The sequence below is a fragment of the Magnolia sinica genome, chromosome 6, assembly GCF_029962835.1.
Source record: "Magnolia sinica isolate HGM2019 chromosome 6, MsV1, whole genome shotgun sequence".
In the NCBI taxonomy this organism is placed as follows: Eukaryota; Viridiplantae; Streptophyta; class Magnoliopsida; order Magnoliales; family Magnoliaceae; genus Magnolia; species Magnolia sinica.
Window position 1 is genome coordinate 73,045,212 of NC_080578.1, and position 17,617 is coordinate 73,062,828.

Sequence of the window (17,617 nt, forward strand, 5' to 3'; positions counted from 1 at the left end):
AGGCAGCAGAGACAAAAGCCGAATACCCCCCAAGGCCCCTCAACGAACATTTCCACAATGGCTCCAAAGAGGCATTCCCAGATTTGGTGTCTCTCAGCAGTCTCATCATTTGAGGGCAAGGTGTTCCATATTGGTAACAATGGCCATAACTGTCACCAACGTTATTGATATGGAGAATCAGCATAATAGCTGATATAGGGGGGCATAATGGCCAATACGCCCCCATATCAGCCGGATTTTTTATTTTTTATTTTTTTGTTCCAAAAAATCCAGGAAAATATCCAGAGAATTGTAGATATTCCAAATATGCATTCATTTATAATTTTGAACATGTTTATGGTAGTGTAACAGTCCACTCTTTCGTGAGAATGTTGTATCGGGCTGTCTAATGAATTTATGAACCTAGCAACACGGGATTGACTGCAAACATTCTATATTTAATTTTCTAAATATATTAATATAAATGATAATTTTATTCTCAACAAAAAATTGACAAATTTATTAGAATGAATGCACAACCAAAACATATCACAGTTGCAAGTTTTACTATTATTTACAATATTGGTGTATTACATACATCGCAACTAGCGTACATTTCATTTCAACGCATAAACTTCATAAACTTGTAGTTTTGTGTCCTATTCCTATCATATAATTTCAATATATAATAATTTTATATCATTTCTCCTAAAAAATCTTAAGAAAAATTGAAATTAAATTCAGATTTTGTGCCAATTTGGTGAAACATTTGATCCACAAAATCAGCTTCAAATTCATCCAATCTATTGGCACTTACCCCACTCATGGATCAGTGCACATATATTAGACAATGAAGAATAAAATTATCAAATGGTCCTATTTCAAAAAATAAGTGTCCGCAAATTAATGGTTAAAATTGTTCAAACAATTTGATTTAGCAATAATGATCCATAATCTAATTGGTTAATTTTGAATTAATATACGCCTCATGACAATTTTTTTAGGGCCCGAATTAGGTGGGACTGATATTGCATAGTGTAGTATACCACCAGCCACAATGGTGTGTTGACACGGCAATGTTTTATGGGCCCCACCATGATGTATTTATTATATCCAAACTCTCCACCCATTTTACCAGATAATTTTAGTACATGAGCCCAAAAATGAGGCAAATCCAAGGTTCAATTGGACCACACCATGGAAAGCAGTGGGGACAATGATCCCTACCATTGAAACCTTCCTAAGGCCCACCATGAAGTTTATTTGCCATCCAACCTGTTCATAAGGTCACACAAACCTGGATGAAGGAAAAACACAAATATCAGCTTAATCCAAAACTTCTGTGGACCCTGAGAAGTTTTCAATGGTAGGCCTTCAATCCCCTACTGTTTTATGTGGTGTGGTCCACTTGAGCTTTGGATTTACCTCATTTTTGGGCTAATGCCCTAAAATAATCTAGAAAAATGGATGGACGGTGTGGATATAACACATACATCATGGTGGGGGCCACAGAATTTTGCCATGTACTACGCAATTCGATTAGGTGAAGCCCTGAATGTGGGGGGCCCACTTTGATGTATGTGTTGTATATCCATGACGTCCATCTGTTTTGCCAGCTCATTTTAGGGCATGGTCCCAAAAATGAGGCGAGTCTAAATCTTAGGCGAATTGCACCATAGGAAACAGTTGTGTTTGAATGCCCACCATTAAAAGCTTCTTGTGGACCACAAAAGTTTTGCACCAAGCTGATATTTGGGTTCTCCCATCATCCAGGTCTGTATGACCATATCAACAGGTTTGAGGCAAATAAACATTACATTGGGCCCTAGGAAGTTTTTAAAGGTGGGCATGTAGCCTTCTCATTTAGAGAGAGAGAGAGAGAGAGAGAGAGAGAGAGCTGTCGGCAGCCGCAGCCACCACAACAGCAGAAGCATAAACAGGAGGAGGAGCAAAAGAAGAAGTGATTTTTTGTTTTTTTATTACTTTTTTTTCTTCTCCGTCACGGGGTAATGGCCGTTACGGTCCACAATTTCAGGATCCCCACATTTCATACCCATGACATGTAACGGTAGCCGCCGTTACCATTACATATCATCCGATATGTAACCATTTTTGCACACCTTGTTCAAGGGGGTTCAGAATATTGGATAAGATTAAATTTCCACAGATTTTCCAAAATTTTATCTAGCATGTTTCCCTCACCTGCATGGCACCTTCATCCTCATCCAGATCCAAGATAAGGTACCAATCTGATCATTATCCCTAGATGATCCTCTTGAATCAGGCGACATGGAAATATCCCATTTGACTGGAACAGGCAGAATTTGTAACATGTGGTCCTGTGAAGCAACCCAATTGGTCCAACAAAGTCGTCTCCTAGCAGCCCATATAGCTTTGCCTTAATCACTATATAGAAGTCCTTATTCAGCAAAACCAGACTTTTGCTACTCACACAACAATATTGTGAGCGCTTAGAGTGAAGAATAGGACTATCCAATAAATCTGAGTTGAAGAGGACTATGGATGATTTTGGTCATCCATTAGCAAACTTTGATGATTCCAAATGGGTGGCATTATAAAGAGTCTAACCAACAGTCATCGGGTCCTTAATCTTGCTCGGGTGGTAGACTCAGGAGTTTCAACACCTGGTCAAGGGTTCGAGTACCCATAGGTGGTGAAATTCCACTAGCGTGAGTGTGTGGGGCTGTGCGTGCGTGTGTGTAAAAAAAACAAAAAATAAATAAAATAAATAAAAGTATAAAAAATTTAAATTTAAATTTAAAAAAAAAAAAAAAAAAAAACCAACAGTCATCATTCAAACGGCGAAATCCTCTAAGGGCCAACTCATGGAAATGGAAATGTGTTTTTTTGTGGAAATGAGATTTGTTTTACTCAGCTTGTTTTTGTACCAAAGTTTTTCCATGGAAATCTGTTTGTATCCCCTTCTCCCCTTCTGCCACCAGACCTTTGATTTGGACCACCCAACATCTGAGGCCCACCTCTGCTACTGATCCATCCTAAAAATCACTTTGATCATGGCAAGGTAAGATGGGGGGGGGGGGGCGGGGGTGATGGATTAACCTTAATCTCTCACTCCCTATTTATCATACCCTGTACAAACCGTGTCTGGACCCATTGAGCCCTGTAACGAGGGTTGGGCCCAATATCCTATCTATTCAACTATTCCTTGCATCTTATTCAATTATGTATAAAGCTTATTCAACTAGATACTGAAATCTATTTCTTTCAACACTGACCCCTTAAGCTAGAGCGCACACACAAAGATTGATAGATAGATAGACACACACACACACACACACACACACACACACACACACACACACACACACACACACACATATGAACATATGATAAGGGAGTGTCAATTGCTGACAAAGGAGAGAATCTCAAGCGAAGGCCGAAAAATGGCAGATCTGGGTAGCTCGTTGAGCGGGATTGAGAAACTCAGCAACAATCACTATGGTTACTGGAAATCCTGTATATATATAGGAAAAGGTACTATGAGGTCGAGCTGTGTGGGCCCCACTGTGATGTGTGTCGAACATCAACATTGTGCATTTGATGGGTTCCCTTTAGGTTATGGGATATCCCAAAAATCAGCCGTATATGGAACTCAACTAGGCCATACCATCTAAAACCATGTGAAGACATGCCTACAACATATAAAAGTACTTGGCGGGGCCCACCTAAGTTTTGGATGCGGCTGAAACTCGATTTGGCCACTCATCCAAGTGGGACATGGCCACTCATCCAAGTGGGACACACAATGGATGGGCTGGATTTTTGAACCACATCTTGGTGGGCCCAATAAACGATCATGAAAGTTTTAATGGGCGGGTAACCTCTCTCAACTGTTGTATGTGGTGCGGCCCACCTAAATCATGGATTTGACCTGATTTTTAAGCTTGTGGCCCACCAGGGAATGATGCATCTCACTGATGGGGTAGAAGTTCAACACACATCACGGTGGGGCCCACAGCTCGACCTCATGGGAAGTTCCATTGAGGTCGACCTCATAGTACCATTTCCCTATATATATATATATATATATATCAATCATTGCCCAACTTGCTACTATAAATGATCCTTGTGAACATGGCAAAGGCTTGGTGAATATGCCGGCTAACCAGATCCTGGATAGGACGTATCGAATGAGAATTTCTTTGAATGCTATCTTTTCTCTAATGAAGTGACAGTCTACCTTTATGTGTTTCATCCGTTCATGGAAAATCAGATTATTGGTTGCGTGATGCTACTTACAATATAAAATCATTGGTTCTTCACTAAAGAGTTGAAGTTCCTATAGAATTGATTGTATCTATAATGGCTCACAAACAGCATGACCCATGGCCTTGTACTCTTCTTCGATGCTTGAACTGGCAACAACTTCACACAACAAAGGTACAATATCCAAACGTGGACTTCCTATCTGTAACAAAGCCTGCCCAATTACCATTTGTGTATGGTTCGATTTTGAGGTGCCCAAGAGATCCGTAGAGAAAACCTTGCTCGGGAGCATTTGTTAGGTACCAAAGGATATGGATGACGGCTTCCCAGTGCTAGACCTTGGGTTGATGCATGAACCTACTTACCACTCTTAACTACAAAAGAGATATCTGGTTAAGTAATAATCAAATAAATAAGTCTTCTATCCAGTCTCCTATATCTTTTGGTCTTCAAATAGTTCACCATGATAGTCAGAAAGCTTGTTGTTTGGATCGATTGAGTGTTACATGGTTTACACCCCAAGAGACTGGTTTCTTTTAATAGATCTAGCACCTATTTCCTCGGGACAGGTTTATCCCTGCAGCTGACCGGGGCACTTCAATCCCTAGAAGATACCTCAGGGATCCAAGGTCCTTGATCTTGAATGGTTCCTTAATATACCGCTTGACTTCAATTATACCATCTTCATTATTGCTTGTGATGATTATATCCATCAACATAAACAAGCAATGCTACCATTTCCTTGAATGTTTGCTTCACGAACACTAAGTGGTCCACGTAACATCTGTGAAAGTCAAATTCCACCATAACTCGGCTTAACTTCTCAACCCATGCCCTTGGAGACTGCTTCAAACCATAGATGGCCTTCTTGAGTTTGCAAACTTTCTTGTTATCCCATTGAGCAAGAAACCCAAAAGGTCACTCTAGGTAAACTTCTTTAGTCAACTCACCATTCAAAAATGCATTTTTAACATCTAGCAGATATAATGGCTAAGATCTATTTACGGCCACAAATCAACACCCGGATAGAGTTCAGCTTAGCAACCGGTCAAAATTGTTTCTTCATAGTTCAGGCTCGACATTTGCCTATAGCCTTTTGCCATCAATCTTGCTTTCGAATGTTCAATGAATCTATCAGGTACGTACTTGTGGAGAAAACTCACATACAAACCACTAAGCGTTTGTCATGAGGTAAAGGACTAGTTTTCAAGTGTTAGTCCAATGAATAGCGGCAATTTTGTCTTCCATGGCTCTTTGCCACCCAAGGTGAGCTAATGCTTTGTGATGGAAAGTGGGAAATGTGTGTAAATACTGCAAAAATCAGAAATTTAAAAAAATATATAGAGAATAATTTTATTTTATTTTTTAGATATCATGTTTGAGAGTGGGTCTTCAATTTTGGAAAAAAATACAATTATTTAAAATGAAATTAAGATTTTAAAAAGCAGTTTTATTTAAAAATAATAATGATATTGTTTCATGAAAAACATATGAATTTTTTATTAATAATGGATGTTGATGAATGATGCATTGCAATTTTAATTAAAAAATTCATTTTCAGAGTTTTAATAATCATGAAAAAAAAAACCATCTACTTTTAAGAAATAATTATTTTGTTTCATAATTATGTATGCTTGTATCTGATATATGACATGGATGTGTGCATTGATGGATGGATGAAAGGATGTCTTACAGATGGATGGATGGACGCATGTGTTAAGCATGCATGGATGGATAAGGGATGCATTTTGTATGCATGGATGGATGGATGGATGTATTAGTTTATGCATGCATGGATGGATGGATAGACATGTTTGGATGCATGTATGCATGTCAACATGGATGGATGGATAGATCATCTATGTGTGCATGTATGTATGTATGTATGTATGTATGTATGCATGTATGGATGGATGGATGGACAGTTGGATGGATCATGTATGTGTGTATGTATGCATGGATGGATGGATGGATGTATTAGTGTATGTACGCATGGATGGATGTGTTAATGTATGTATGCATGGATAGATGTATTAATGTATGCATGGATGTATAGACATTTATGGAGGTATGCATGCATGCATGGATGGATGGATGTATTAGTGTATGTACGCATGGATGGATGTGTTAATGTATGTATGCATGGATAGATGTATTAATGTATGCATGGATGGATAGACATTTATGGAGGTACGCATGCATGCATGGATGGATGTATTAGCGTATATATGCACGGATGGATGGATGAGTGTATTAATGTATGGATGGAAGGATAGACATGTATGGGTGTATGCATGCATGCATGGATAGATGGATGTATGACTTTTCCTTTGATTTAAAAACAACTTTAAGCGATTATTATGTTCCTAATGATATTATGGGTATGAAATGAACTCATTTTGGTTACTATTATACTGGTTTTTTACGACAACAGATGCTTTAGGCCCCTATTAAATGGAAATTTATTATGTATGGTTCTTATTTGAAATTTTTTTATTCCTAAATATGTAAATGTGTATTTTAGCATCTCCTGAAGTTTTACTGAAAAATTCAACTTTGTTCCTCTTGTTTCCCCAATGTTTTCTTTGGTCAGCAACACATTTCCTGGTAATGGTACTTGTTTCCGTATCCTCAATCAGCGATACATGTAATGATATCGATGCTATGAACACTGATTACAATAAAGAATTTCAACCAGTGATTTGGACTGTCCAACACGTGGAGCTATGTCTAATTACAGATCCCTCCTAGAAAATCACTTTGATTGGGTGATCCTAACCATCCGATCAAATGAAAAGGAAAATGGATAGTCTATAGTGATTATAATAGAGATCTGATCCTTTATATGGACCGCCCATCATATGGGGTGCACCTTCAATTGAATGTCCCTCTTGAAAGTTACATTATCAGATGATGCTAACCATCCAATCAATGGCTAGGAAATTGAATGGTCTTTTTATTATAATACAAAATGTCCAATCAATGATCTAGAGTGTCTATCTTTTGGGGCCATTCTTTTATTGTCAATCCCTCCTAAAAATCTTTTTGATCAGGTGATCCTAACCATCTGATCAGAGGCCAGATGAAGGGGTGGATTGTAATGAAGATGGTCCAATCACTTATTTTGACCGTCCATGATGTGGATCCATCTTCGGTTGCCAAATTTGACATAAGATGGGATAGAGACACAGATGAGAAAGGGGAGGCTTACCTTGGTCAGTGATTTGGAAATCTAATCACCAATGGTTCTGATGAGGAAAACTTTCATGGGGTTTTCCAGGGAAACTGTAGCTTCCCACCATTTCTGAAAATATGCTTTTGAAGCTTGCAAACGGTGGAAAATGTGGTTTCCTGCGGAAAAATGATTTCCACAAAACAGTTTCCTGCTTCCCAAACACATCCTAATAATAATATCATTGACAGTTCAGATATTGGACATCTGTGCCCAAGTACAACAAGGTGCACAATGACAGGGTTATATGCCATGCAAATATGGTCAGTTTAGCACAAAACCAAAGATGAGTCACCTGCAAGAGGTTGTAGGTTAACACCTTGAAAGTCTCCTACCGCCAAATGGGCTTGGCAAAATCTCTTCCTGAAACATGGTAAGGACATCTCTTAGACTCAGTTGGCTTGAGTCAACAAGGATATCTCTCCTACACGAAATATTGGAATATGTTATATTAGGGAGATCTAACCGGATGGAATCAGTTCCCCACACTTTCACAAATTGAGTGCCACAGTGTAGAGTGGAGTGCAAGCGCTTCTGCTGGAAGCATGATTTGAGGCAGTCCCAAACAGAGCCTTAATCAAGAAAAGTTATAACATGGCATGCATGCATCTTATGTACACATGGCATGCATTTACGTTGATCCAGCTTCCAAAATCATAGCCCATTGTGGTTGAAAATTAGTCCTAAATCAGTGTTAACATTTGCAGTCGTTAAATTGTCCTACTGAATTTTGGCCATTGATCATTTTCTTTTAAACCATCCATTCCATGACCACGTTGGCAATTAGTTTTTTGTTTTTTTTTTTTACCCTGAATCATTCACACACACTATACTGCCTCTACCAGCTCATCTAATGAGCAGGAGAGATGTTGGCAATTAGGTTTATGAACGGTCTACATTCAAAATTCTGTTTCTTTCTGCCTGAAATAAGCACTTGTAACCAGTGCTATCTGAATCATATGATTCACAATACCTCAATAAAAACGATACATGAAATGAACCGTACGATTCAGATTGTATCTCATGGGTGTACAATTTGGATCATATTCATAACTGAATTGTACAATTCAAAATAGTGATCGTGATTCAGTCAAATCGTACAATTAGATGGGCTGCGTAATTTACCGAAAAGTTGATGAAGTTTTCAATTTTTTTAATTTAAATTCTTCTTTTCTCATTTTGCTTTCAAAAGACATGCAAGGTCCACCCTTAGTAGAATAAGCCCTCTTTCTTTTAAGAGAGGATATATAGAGTTTTTTAGCTTAAAAAACCTAGAATAAAGAAAATTCAAGATATCTTTTTCTTCGGCCAACGGATTGCATAGATGCTTACGCCATCGTGATTCTACATTCAAATAGGTACCAAAACAAATAAACTAGTTACAGATTCTTGCTTCTTTCCTTTTTAGGGTACGTATGTTGAAAGAAACTTAATAGTTGTCTTTTTCTTTTGACTTTTCTTTACTTCAAGATTCATTCGAGTTTTGAAGATTCTTATGCTTATTTTTTTTAGGGTAAATAACTGTTTTTTTTAAAGGATAATGGAATTTATTAAAGAAGCGCTGAGATGGCGCAATGGCTACAAAGTTCGTCTGATACAGAATGACTGAACCAAGAAAACACCAAATTTGCCGTGGAGCCAAATGATACTATCCCAATCACCTCTAGAAGGGAGGCAATGCTAAAGGCGATGAAAAAGGGAGACAAGCTCATCCACTTCCTCATCCAACAGGCTTAATCAGCAAGTTGGGGTCCACACCACCTTGTTGCCCCTCCATGAAAAACAACTGGAGACCAGGATGTCTTTATCCACAGCGAGGCGAGCTAGCCTTAGAAAGTCTGACTTAAGAGGAGAATCTCCAAGCCACACATCTTCCCAAAAGCATATTCTTTCACCATTACCAAGAGAGAAGCTCACCCCTTCCAAGAACTTACTCTTCAGGCTAGAGATCTCTTTCCAACCGTTGGAGGCCTTAAAAAATGAGGAGGCTTTGATTCACCAACCACCGGGAGGATGGCAATATTTACCTATGATGACCTCTTTCCACAGAAGAAGTCTCTTCTTAAACATTCCAGTATGGCTAGAGCCGCTTTTGGCATTTAAATAGAGACATAAAGTGCAAGGATAAGTTTGATAGAGCAACCTTGATGAGGGTGAGATGCCCTCCGAAGATATCTACTTTTCCACTTGGACAACTCCCTCTCAAACATTTCCACAATGATGTCCCAAAAGTGCTTAGATGGCTTGCCAACGCATAAAGGAAGGCCGAGGTAAGAGGAGGGGAAGGAAGCTTTAACCAAAAATACCTGCTAACCGCTCAATATCTTCCCTGGAGAGGTGGATGCCCAACATCTCACTCTTGGCCTTGTTGACTTTAAAACCCGACACCAATTCAAAACAAAGAATAATCATCATGAGTTTATCCACCATGATGCTGTCGGCTTCACAAAATAGGATCGTGTCATCTGCAAACTAAAGATGGGAAATGAGGGAACTCACCTTATTGACCCGGAATTCACGGGTAAGCCCAACCTCTTGGTCTTTCACTAACATCCTGCCTCAACTACTACCACAAAGAGGAAGGGAGAGGGGGTTAGCATGATGAATTCCTCTCAAAGGCTTGAAGAAGCCTTTAGGGGAGACATGATGAGAATCGAGAACCTAACCGAGCTCACGCACTCTTTCATCCAACTTCTCCATAACTGACCACAGCAGAAACGTCCTAGCGAATAGTCCAGGATTTTCTAGTTAACATGATTGAATGCTTTCTAAATGACCAATTGACACATAATTCCTTTCTCTTTATCTTTATGCCAAGAGTTGATGCACTCATGAGCAATCAAAGCGCTATTCAAAATCTCTCTCAACGATGAACGCACTTTAGCCTTTTGAGATGACATTGGCTAACACTGCCTTGAACTTGGAGGCTAAGGTTTTTATGAGAATCTCATACAAGCTCCTTGTCAAGCTGATTGGTCGGAAATCTTTTAAGCTTTCTACCCCCAAGATCTTCAAAATGATGGCTATAAAGGAAGCCCCTAAGATGTCGACAAACGGCTCCTCTGATGGAATTCAAACATAATGTCCATGACGTCACCTTTCATTGACTCCTAGAGCTTCTGAAGAAAGGCTATCAGGAAACCTTTGGGGCCCAGGGCCTTATCTCTTCCCTAAGACATAGTTGCGGCCTTAACCTCTTCCTCTAAGAATGGCGGTTCGAGGGACGCAGCTCCGGTCAAGGAGAGAGAGTCAAAATGTAAGTCATCCAAGAAGGGCCCGAATATCCCAACCCCCGTTAGATAGAAGAGAGAGGTAATAGTCAACCACCTAGCCCTTGCACTCGCAATACTATGCAAAAATTTCATATTTTTGTCCCCCTCCATGAGCTAGGTGACTCTTTGACGTTGCTTCCATTTCATTTCTCCTTCCATGCGGTTTGCGTAAGCTTGAGATTTCACGAGATCTCGGCTCTAGTGTCAATAGCATAGGATATCTTTTAGAATGTTAGAATTTTCTTCTTCCTGATTTCCCGACACCTATCTCCTCCAAGACTGGATTTTTCCTTTTAGAATCTTTAGCTTTTGAGACAGCCTTTAGCAAGCAAACCCCTCCACAGTGAACAACTGCCACCAATCCTTAACAAGATTGGAGAAGCCTTCCACCTTCAGCCAAGCGAACTCGAAGCTAAAAGGCTTTGGCCCTCAACTCTTCACTTTGGCATCTAACGAAAAGGGAAATGATCTAATATAGGTTTCAGCAGTGCACTCGAAGAGATCGAATGGAAATTATCCACACCAGTCCAGCCTAAACATCATGACTTAAACCATTCAACCATGTGAATTTCCTGTCAACCGATGGGTAAATCAACCAGCTCATTCACCCCAACCCAGTCAAAGAAATCTTTCATACTACGAGTTAGCCCGCCTCCATTGGATTTCTTAAAAGAGAATCTAGTTAATTGAAGTCTCCCCCAATGCACCACGAATACATAAAGCGAGTGCGGACAAAGCTTAGTTCAACCCATAATCCTTCCTTTTGGCAAATTGGCTTAGCTTGTAAACGGAAGTGAAGCACCATAAAAATAAAAATAAAATAAATAAAAGTTGAAGCAATGTCCCAAAGCACGACAAAAGGAGAAAAAGTCCCACCCCACCAATCCACTTTGTACTAGATACTAGAGTCCCAAGACACAATTATCCCCCTCGGTCCCAAAATATTAAATAGTAACCCAATCTTTCAAGGGAACACTCCAAATAGAGCCCATCACTTTCCTATCAATGGATTGCAGCTTAATGAAAGCGGCAAATGTCTCTGATCTAACCCCATTTCTGCCGACAGCCTAGCCCATGCGCGTTCCAACTGCGGATCTTCATTTGGGCATTAACTGGCCCCCTTTCCCTTTCCTAAAACTAGGGACAAAATATCCATTATCAAAATTAAAATCAAAGGCTAGGCTTACCAATTCTTTGTGACCTTTGAGAGAACGTTGAGGCTTTTTATGAGACACTAGAAGAGAAATCTAACTACCTTGCTCCTTAACAAATTGAATAAGGCTCTATATATTTTTATCTTGTTTCCAAAGGATACACCTACCAATTGACCAACCTGGAGCATTGCAACTCTCAACCACCTATTGCTACCAACAATCAAAACTTGATCAATAAGAGTTACGTCATCTACTAATGAGTGGCTTTCATAATGAAGAGGACTGAGAGCAGCATTTCTGAAGCCTCCAAGAGCAACTTGAATCAATTCGACATCTAACATATCCCTCATGTAGCCTCTCATCACAACGCTCTAAGCCGAGACTCTGCATGACACCAGGGAAACCTAGGTCCTTGGCTCTAGAGGCCACTACCAGGGCATGACTCGTCTGGCTCTAAGGTCGGCAACGTGGTTAGGCAGAAGACTCAAGGGAGACCCGATAGGGTCAAGAGCGAGAGTGAAAGAAGGGGGATGATGCTCTAAAATAATAGAAGTTAGGTGACATGTGAGAAGTGAGAACACTTAAGTTGCCTAACACTCATGTGAGAACTTCCCCTGAAGTCGCACATGCAAGGGAGGACTCATGTGGTCTCTCAAGGGCTTCGACTGGGGCATGTGCCAAGCTCTCCTCCACAGACAACCTTGTTGATCCAAGAGGCACGTGTCAACTTCTGTATGTAAGGCGTCAGCTCTTTCGGGGTTACGTGGTAGCTCGAGAGGAGACGACACTCTCTGAACCTCCACGACATGTTTGAAGGTAAGGTTGAAGCCAAGATATGAGCCCTCAACTAGAGTTCTAGCCGCCGATGTCATCTCCCAAGCCTCGACATCTCTTCCAAACCTAGGACTCGAAGCCATCAATGAGGCATCCCAAGCCTCCACATCTACTCTTAAATCTGTTGACACCATAATTTCGTTTCATTGTCGCAATTGTGGCGCTAACTTGTAGGCCATGCATCACCTGCCAATGCATACTGTCTCCATTAGGTGTGTGGCAAAGACCGAGGTCTGCTACATGTCTTGTGGTCTACTGGTGTAGGGAAATCGAGCACCTTCATCCACCATTGCCACCTAAAGTCTGTACCCATCGCAGTCGCGGCCTCAATGACCACCTTCTCATCCCCGACCACTATATAGAGTCTACGAGAGAGGAGCAGTCGTCTTCCTTTTAATGAAGAGTCATGCCACTTTCACCTCTGAATAGCTCTCCATCACCAGGTTAATGAGCAAGACCTCTCCGATGAAGGACCCAACAATCAGAAAGGCTTCCCTTAACTAGAGCTCCAGATGGAGGTTGCTTACTTGGAACAAGGCCCTTTCCCTTCCAAAGATCGAACAGTCTTCTCATTGGCATAGTCTCAGAAATGGCCCACCGTTGAAGAGGACACCTGCCATTAAAACTCGATTGAGCTCCTTCTGAGGCTTGAAGGAGACTCGGACTTTTGTCTTTGAGAGGGATTTAAGGAATAAGTCTCCACCATCAATCTAGCCGCTCTCCGTAAGCCAATCCCAGACCATACAGAGAGGGGTGCCGGCCACAACCTTCCCAACTAAACTCCATTGCAGATTTTCAACATTGCCTAGAATCTAGGGGTGGACATTCAGCACCAAGCTTGTAGCATGGGGGTCCTTCTAGGGGCAATTAGTCTCTAGTGGCGGGCACTGAAAATAAATAGTGGTCGTCCTGTCTCTCTTAGTTGCCTTCACAGATCCACCCCCAGTGACAATGTCCTTAAAGGAAGTTCCAAGGAACGTTGTAGCTCCACTGCTCCTCCCATCCGCATGATTAGTAGCCATGACTCTAATCCCTTTTTCCAACATTCTTCTCCCATTCCTTTACAATGTGTAAGTTTGCCATCTCTGACCCATTGCAAGTATGTTGAATGGAGAGCTTCTTCTCATCGAAGCGTTGGAGTGTCAAGATCACCATAGAAGCTTCCTCTTGGGTCAACAAATAAACGAAGGCGAAGCCATGGGGAGTCCCCATCCCCTTTACTTTTGGGATAATCACCTCCTTTATTTCCCCCATCCTTCAAAAGATTCACTGGAAATTTAGCTCCATCCACCCTATCGGAAATCCTTGGCCAAAAAGGGTGGGAAGCCCTGAGAACGAGCCTGTGGTAGAGGAGAACCCCCTTAGTGATGGCTCGCAACCTTGACCCAAGCCTTATCCTGATTAGTGACTTCCTCCCCCTTGGTCCCCTTTCCTGAAGTAGCAGGCTCCCTGAGGTCTAATCTGACACCCACACCCTCCAAGCCCAGAATCAGTACATCCCCCTCACCCCTATCACCTATGCTTCTCTCTACCCCAGCCCCAGAGGACTCAAGCTTGAACCCCCATCCCATTTTCATGTCTGGTTTGCTTTCTGTCATTCATAGACGAGGCGATTTTAAGTAATTATCTTATGAAGATGGTCTCTCGCACCTCTCAATTTTGAAATCAAGATCTCTCATGCAATTACGTTGTCACTCGCCAGACAATAACTTGGCTCTACCTTGATTTCCACATCGTTGCCACTAGATTAGCCCTCAAACAATTCTCGAACTAGAAACCATCGCTTGATGCTTCACCCCTCACACAACCTTCTACTTTACGAGAGCTCTCGTACCACTTGCGATATCCTTGACCCCTGGACGGAGAGCGAGCATTCGAACTAGCAGACCCTCATCCTCTTCAATCGATCTTCAAGCTCTCATTCCCTTCTCTTCGATACATCTCTTCAAGCCTGGAATTTGACTATTGGAATTTTTAGAATTATTGTGTAGGCTAAATAATTGTTTTTATTTCCCTAATATTTGCTTTTTTTTTCTTCTATTTTTGTCTTACCCTAGGATTGACATGATGGTTTAGGATGGCAAAGTTTAAGGTTAAGCATAATTATCTTATATGTTACTATTGTTACAAAGTTGATAAAAGCAAACATTCACCTCAAATGCAACTTTTGTGGGAAGAGCTATTGTGGATGTGTATTTTGAATGAAACGTCATCTCACCCAACAAAAAAGAATGTAACAATGTCAGGCTGTGAGGACCAGCTGTGGTTGTTCTCCCATTGGTTAAGGTACTCAGGTTAGTTTATTCAGATGAGGGCCAACCGTGGGATATATTTACAAAAGGATGGATCAAGCAAAAGACAGCATAGCGAAGAATTGGGAGAAGTTGAAAAGCAGCATTCGACGATTTGAGACATAATCAACGAGTTGTGGAATCTTCTTTGTCATAGGCCGTTACATGCGGCGGCTTACTTTTCAATATGAAGAGAACTTTCATGTGAATTGGCCTATATGATTGTATTTAAATAATGGTCCCAGATTCAAGGCAAGGGGTAGCTTTTGAATTATTTGCTAGTAAATTGTTTGCCTTGAATCTAGGACCATTCTTTCAATACAATCATATATGTCCATTTTTATTCTTATATCCTTATGGAAGTTCTCGTTATATTAAAATCTTAGATTTAGAAAGTAGACTGCCCGCTAAGGACCTATGAAGTTGTAGATTCCACCACACGTCAATTATGTCCCAATTAGCCGAATACTGCTTCTTAACTTCTCCCAAATTCTTCACTAGTCTCTTTCTCTCAATCCATTGCTTCATAAATGTATCCCATGGTTAGCCTCTCATTTGAATCAACTTACTTTAATACATTTACCAATCAAGAGTAGCCTTCAAACAATACTTTGTCGATGGCTAGAAGTCTACACCAGTTAAGACAATATCATGCACATGCTTTTCCTTTGGGGTCTTGGAAAAATGTCTCTCTTCCTATTCTTTCAAGGCAAACATCAACTTTAAGCCGATCCCATGCACATATATGCTCCTCAATGTTAAATAACATGTATTAAATCATGTCACAAGTCACAACTGGTCTAGTCAACTCACCTTTTGTATGCTTCCACATCAAATTCAAAACCCAACAATGATTGCAAATGTTCAAGATTATAGTAGTTGCCTTCGCCACATTCTCCACATGAATTTGCAATTTACCGATGTCTGAAAGCATAAGATTTATGCAATAGGTTGCACATGGTGACCAAAATACCTTCTTTCTCTTCTCCATCAACATTTGACCCACTTTTACTTACACATATGCACTATCCACATCAACTTGTACCACATTCTCATCACTGACTTCACAATGATGGGCTTAAATAATGCTAATAAATAGTCTGCATTCTTGCAAATGTCGGATGTATCAACATATTTCAAAAAACTTGTACCACTCATACCATTAACCAAAAGGTTGGTAATAGAGCAATTCACTCCATCAGTCCACCTGTCCGACATGATATTACATTTTATTTTTCCAGTCTTTCTTATATACCTCAATTGTTTTTATAAAGAATAAGAGGAAAAGAATTGAGACTTACCAGTCATATAGGAGGAAGCTCCAGAGTCTATGACTCAGGAGGTAGGAGAGGATGACGCAAGAAGAGTAGTACCTGACTGAGCCGAAGCTGTGTGAGATGGCTCAGGAATATCACGAACGTGAAGCCGCATAAGGGCATCATATGCAGCCAGAGAAATGATGAGAGACTCCACTGAAGTAGACTGCTCAGTTGTCGAGGTGGAAGACTGTCTCAGGAGCATGCAACAGAAGTAGCGGCATACGTAAGACGACCATCGATCTGCCAGCAATAATCAATAATGTGATTAGTTCCACCGCAATGCAAACAAATGCAGGAACCATCACGTCCTCGTCCTCGTCCACTTCCACCATGACTACAAAGATTATGACCGCCACGATTGCGATCTCCCTCGCAGCCTCTACCACGACCACCATAACCAAAAATGCACCCTGAACTCAAGGATGGTACCCGAAGGCCAAGAGAAGACTGATCGCTAGCAAGATATGCCGAACACTCTGGTGGCACAAATGGATGAGAATGAAGAGCAGAGACAGTAGCGCGCTGACACATGGCATAGACTGTCGTCAATATGGGAAGAGGATCCTGCATAACAACTTCATCTTGAACATGAAGATAATCGGAATTCAACCCAGCTAGGAACTGTATGATACGAGTATCATCCCGCTACTTACGGGCAATGTTTTAAATATCGACGATATCGGACGATATACCCACGATATATCTTATATCTCACCTATGCGATACGAAATGCAAAGGTAGTGTCGATATATCTCACGCGTTTGGTCTGGTGAGCATTTTCAATTTCCAATCTCTTTTTCTATTGAAATTATGTCAAATTAGTGTCAAATGGTTACAATCCATTGGTTCTTCATGTTCTCCATTTTTTTTTTCCATAATTTTCCTTCAACTAGATGTCAATTGAGACTAATTTTGAAGTATTTAGGAGTATTTTATGAAATGATCGTCACATACACTCTAATTTCGAAATTTGAGTATAGGTCGCCTGATTTTGGGAATTTTTTGAAAAATTCGAAATTTCTGTAATTTCTCCCAAATTGCTTGCAATGTTGCATTGCAAACATGAAATCAAGCATTTATGAGGGTTGATCTACTGATTTGTTTAGTATTTGTCAATTTTCAAAAAATAAAAAACTTTTTTTTATTAAAATATTAATTTTTTTCTTTGAAATTTCCCTTCAACAAGCTGTCAATTGAGACTAATTTCGAAGTATTTAGAAGTGTTTGATGAAATTATCATTACATACACTTTAAATGCTATGCATTCAATTTGAATATAGTTGCGTTA

At 40.3% G+C, this 17,617-nt stretch overlaps 1 protein-coding gene across 1 annotated transcript in view; it reads right to left on the reverse strand.

Moving 5' to 3' along the window:
* Positions 1–17,617, reverse strand: part of LOC131248864 (uncharacterized) — a 56,704-nt gene that overhangs the window by 2,051 nt on the left and 37,036 nt on the right. The window lies entirely within an intron of this gene.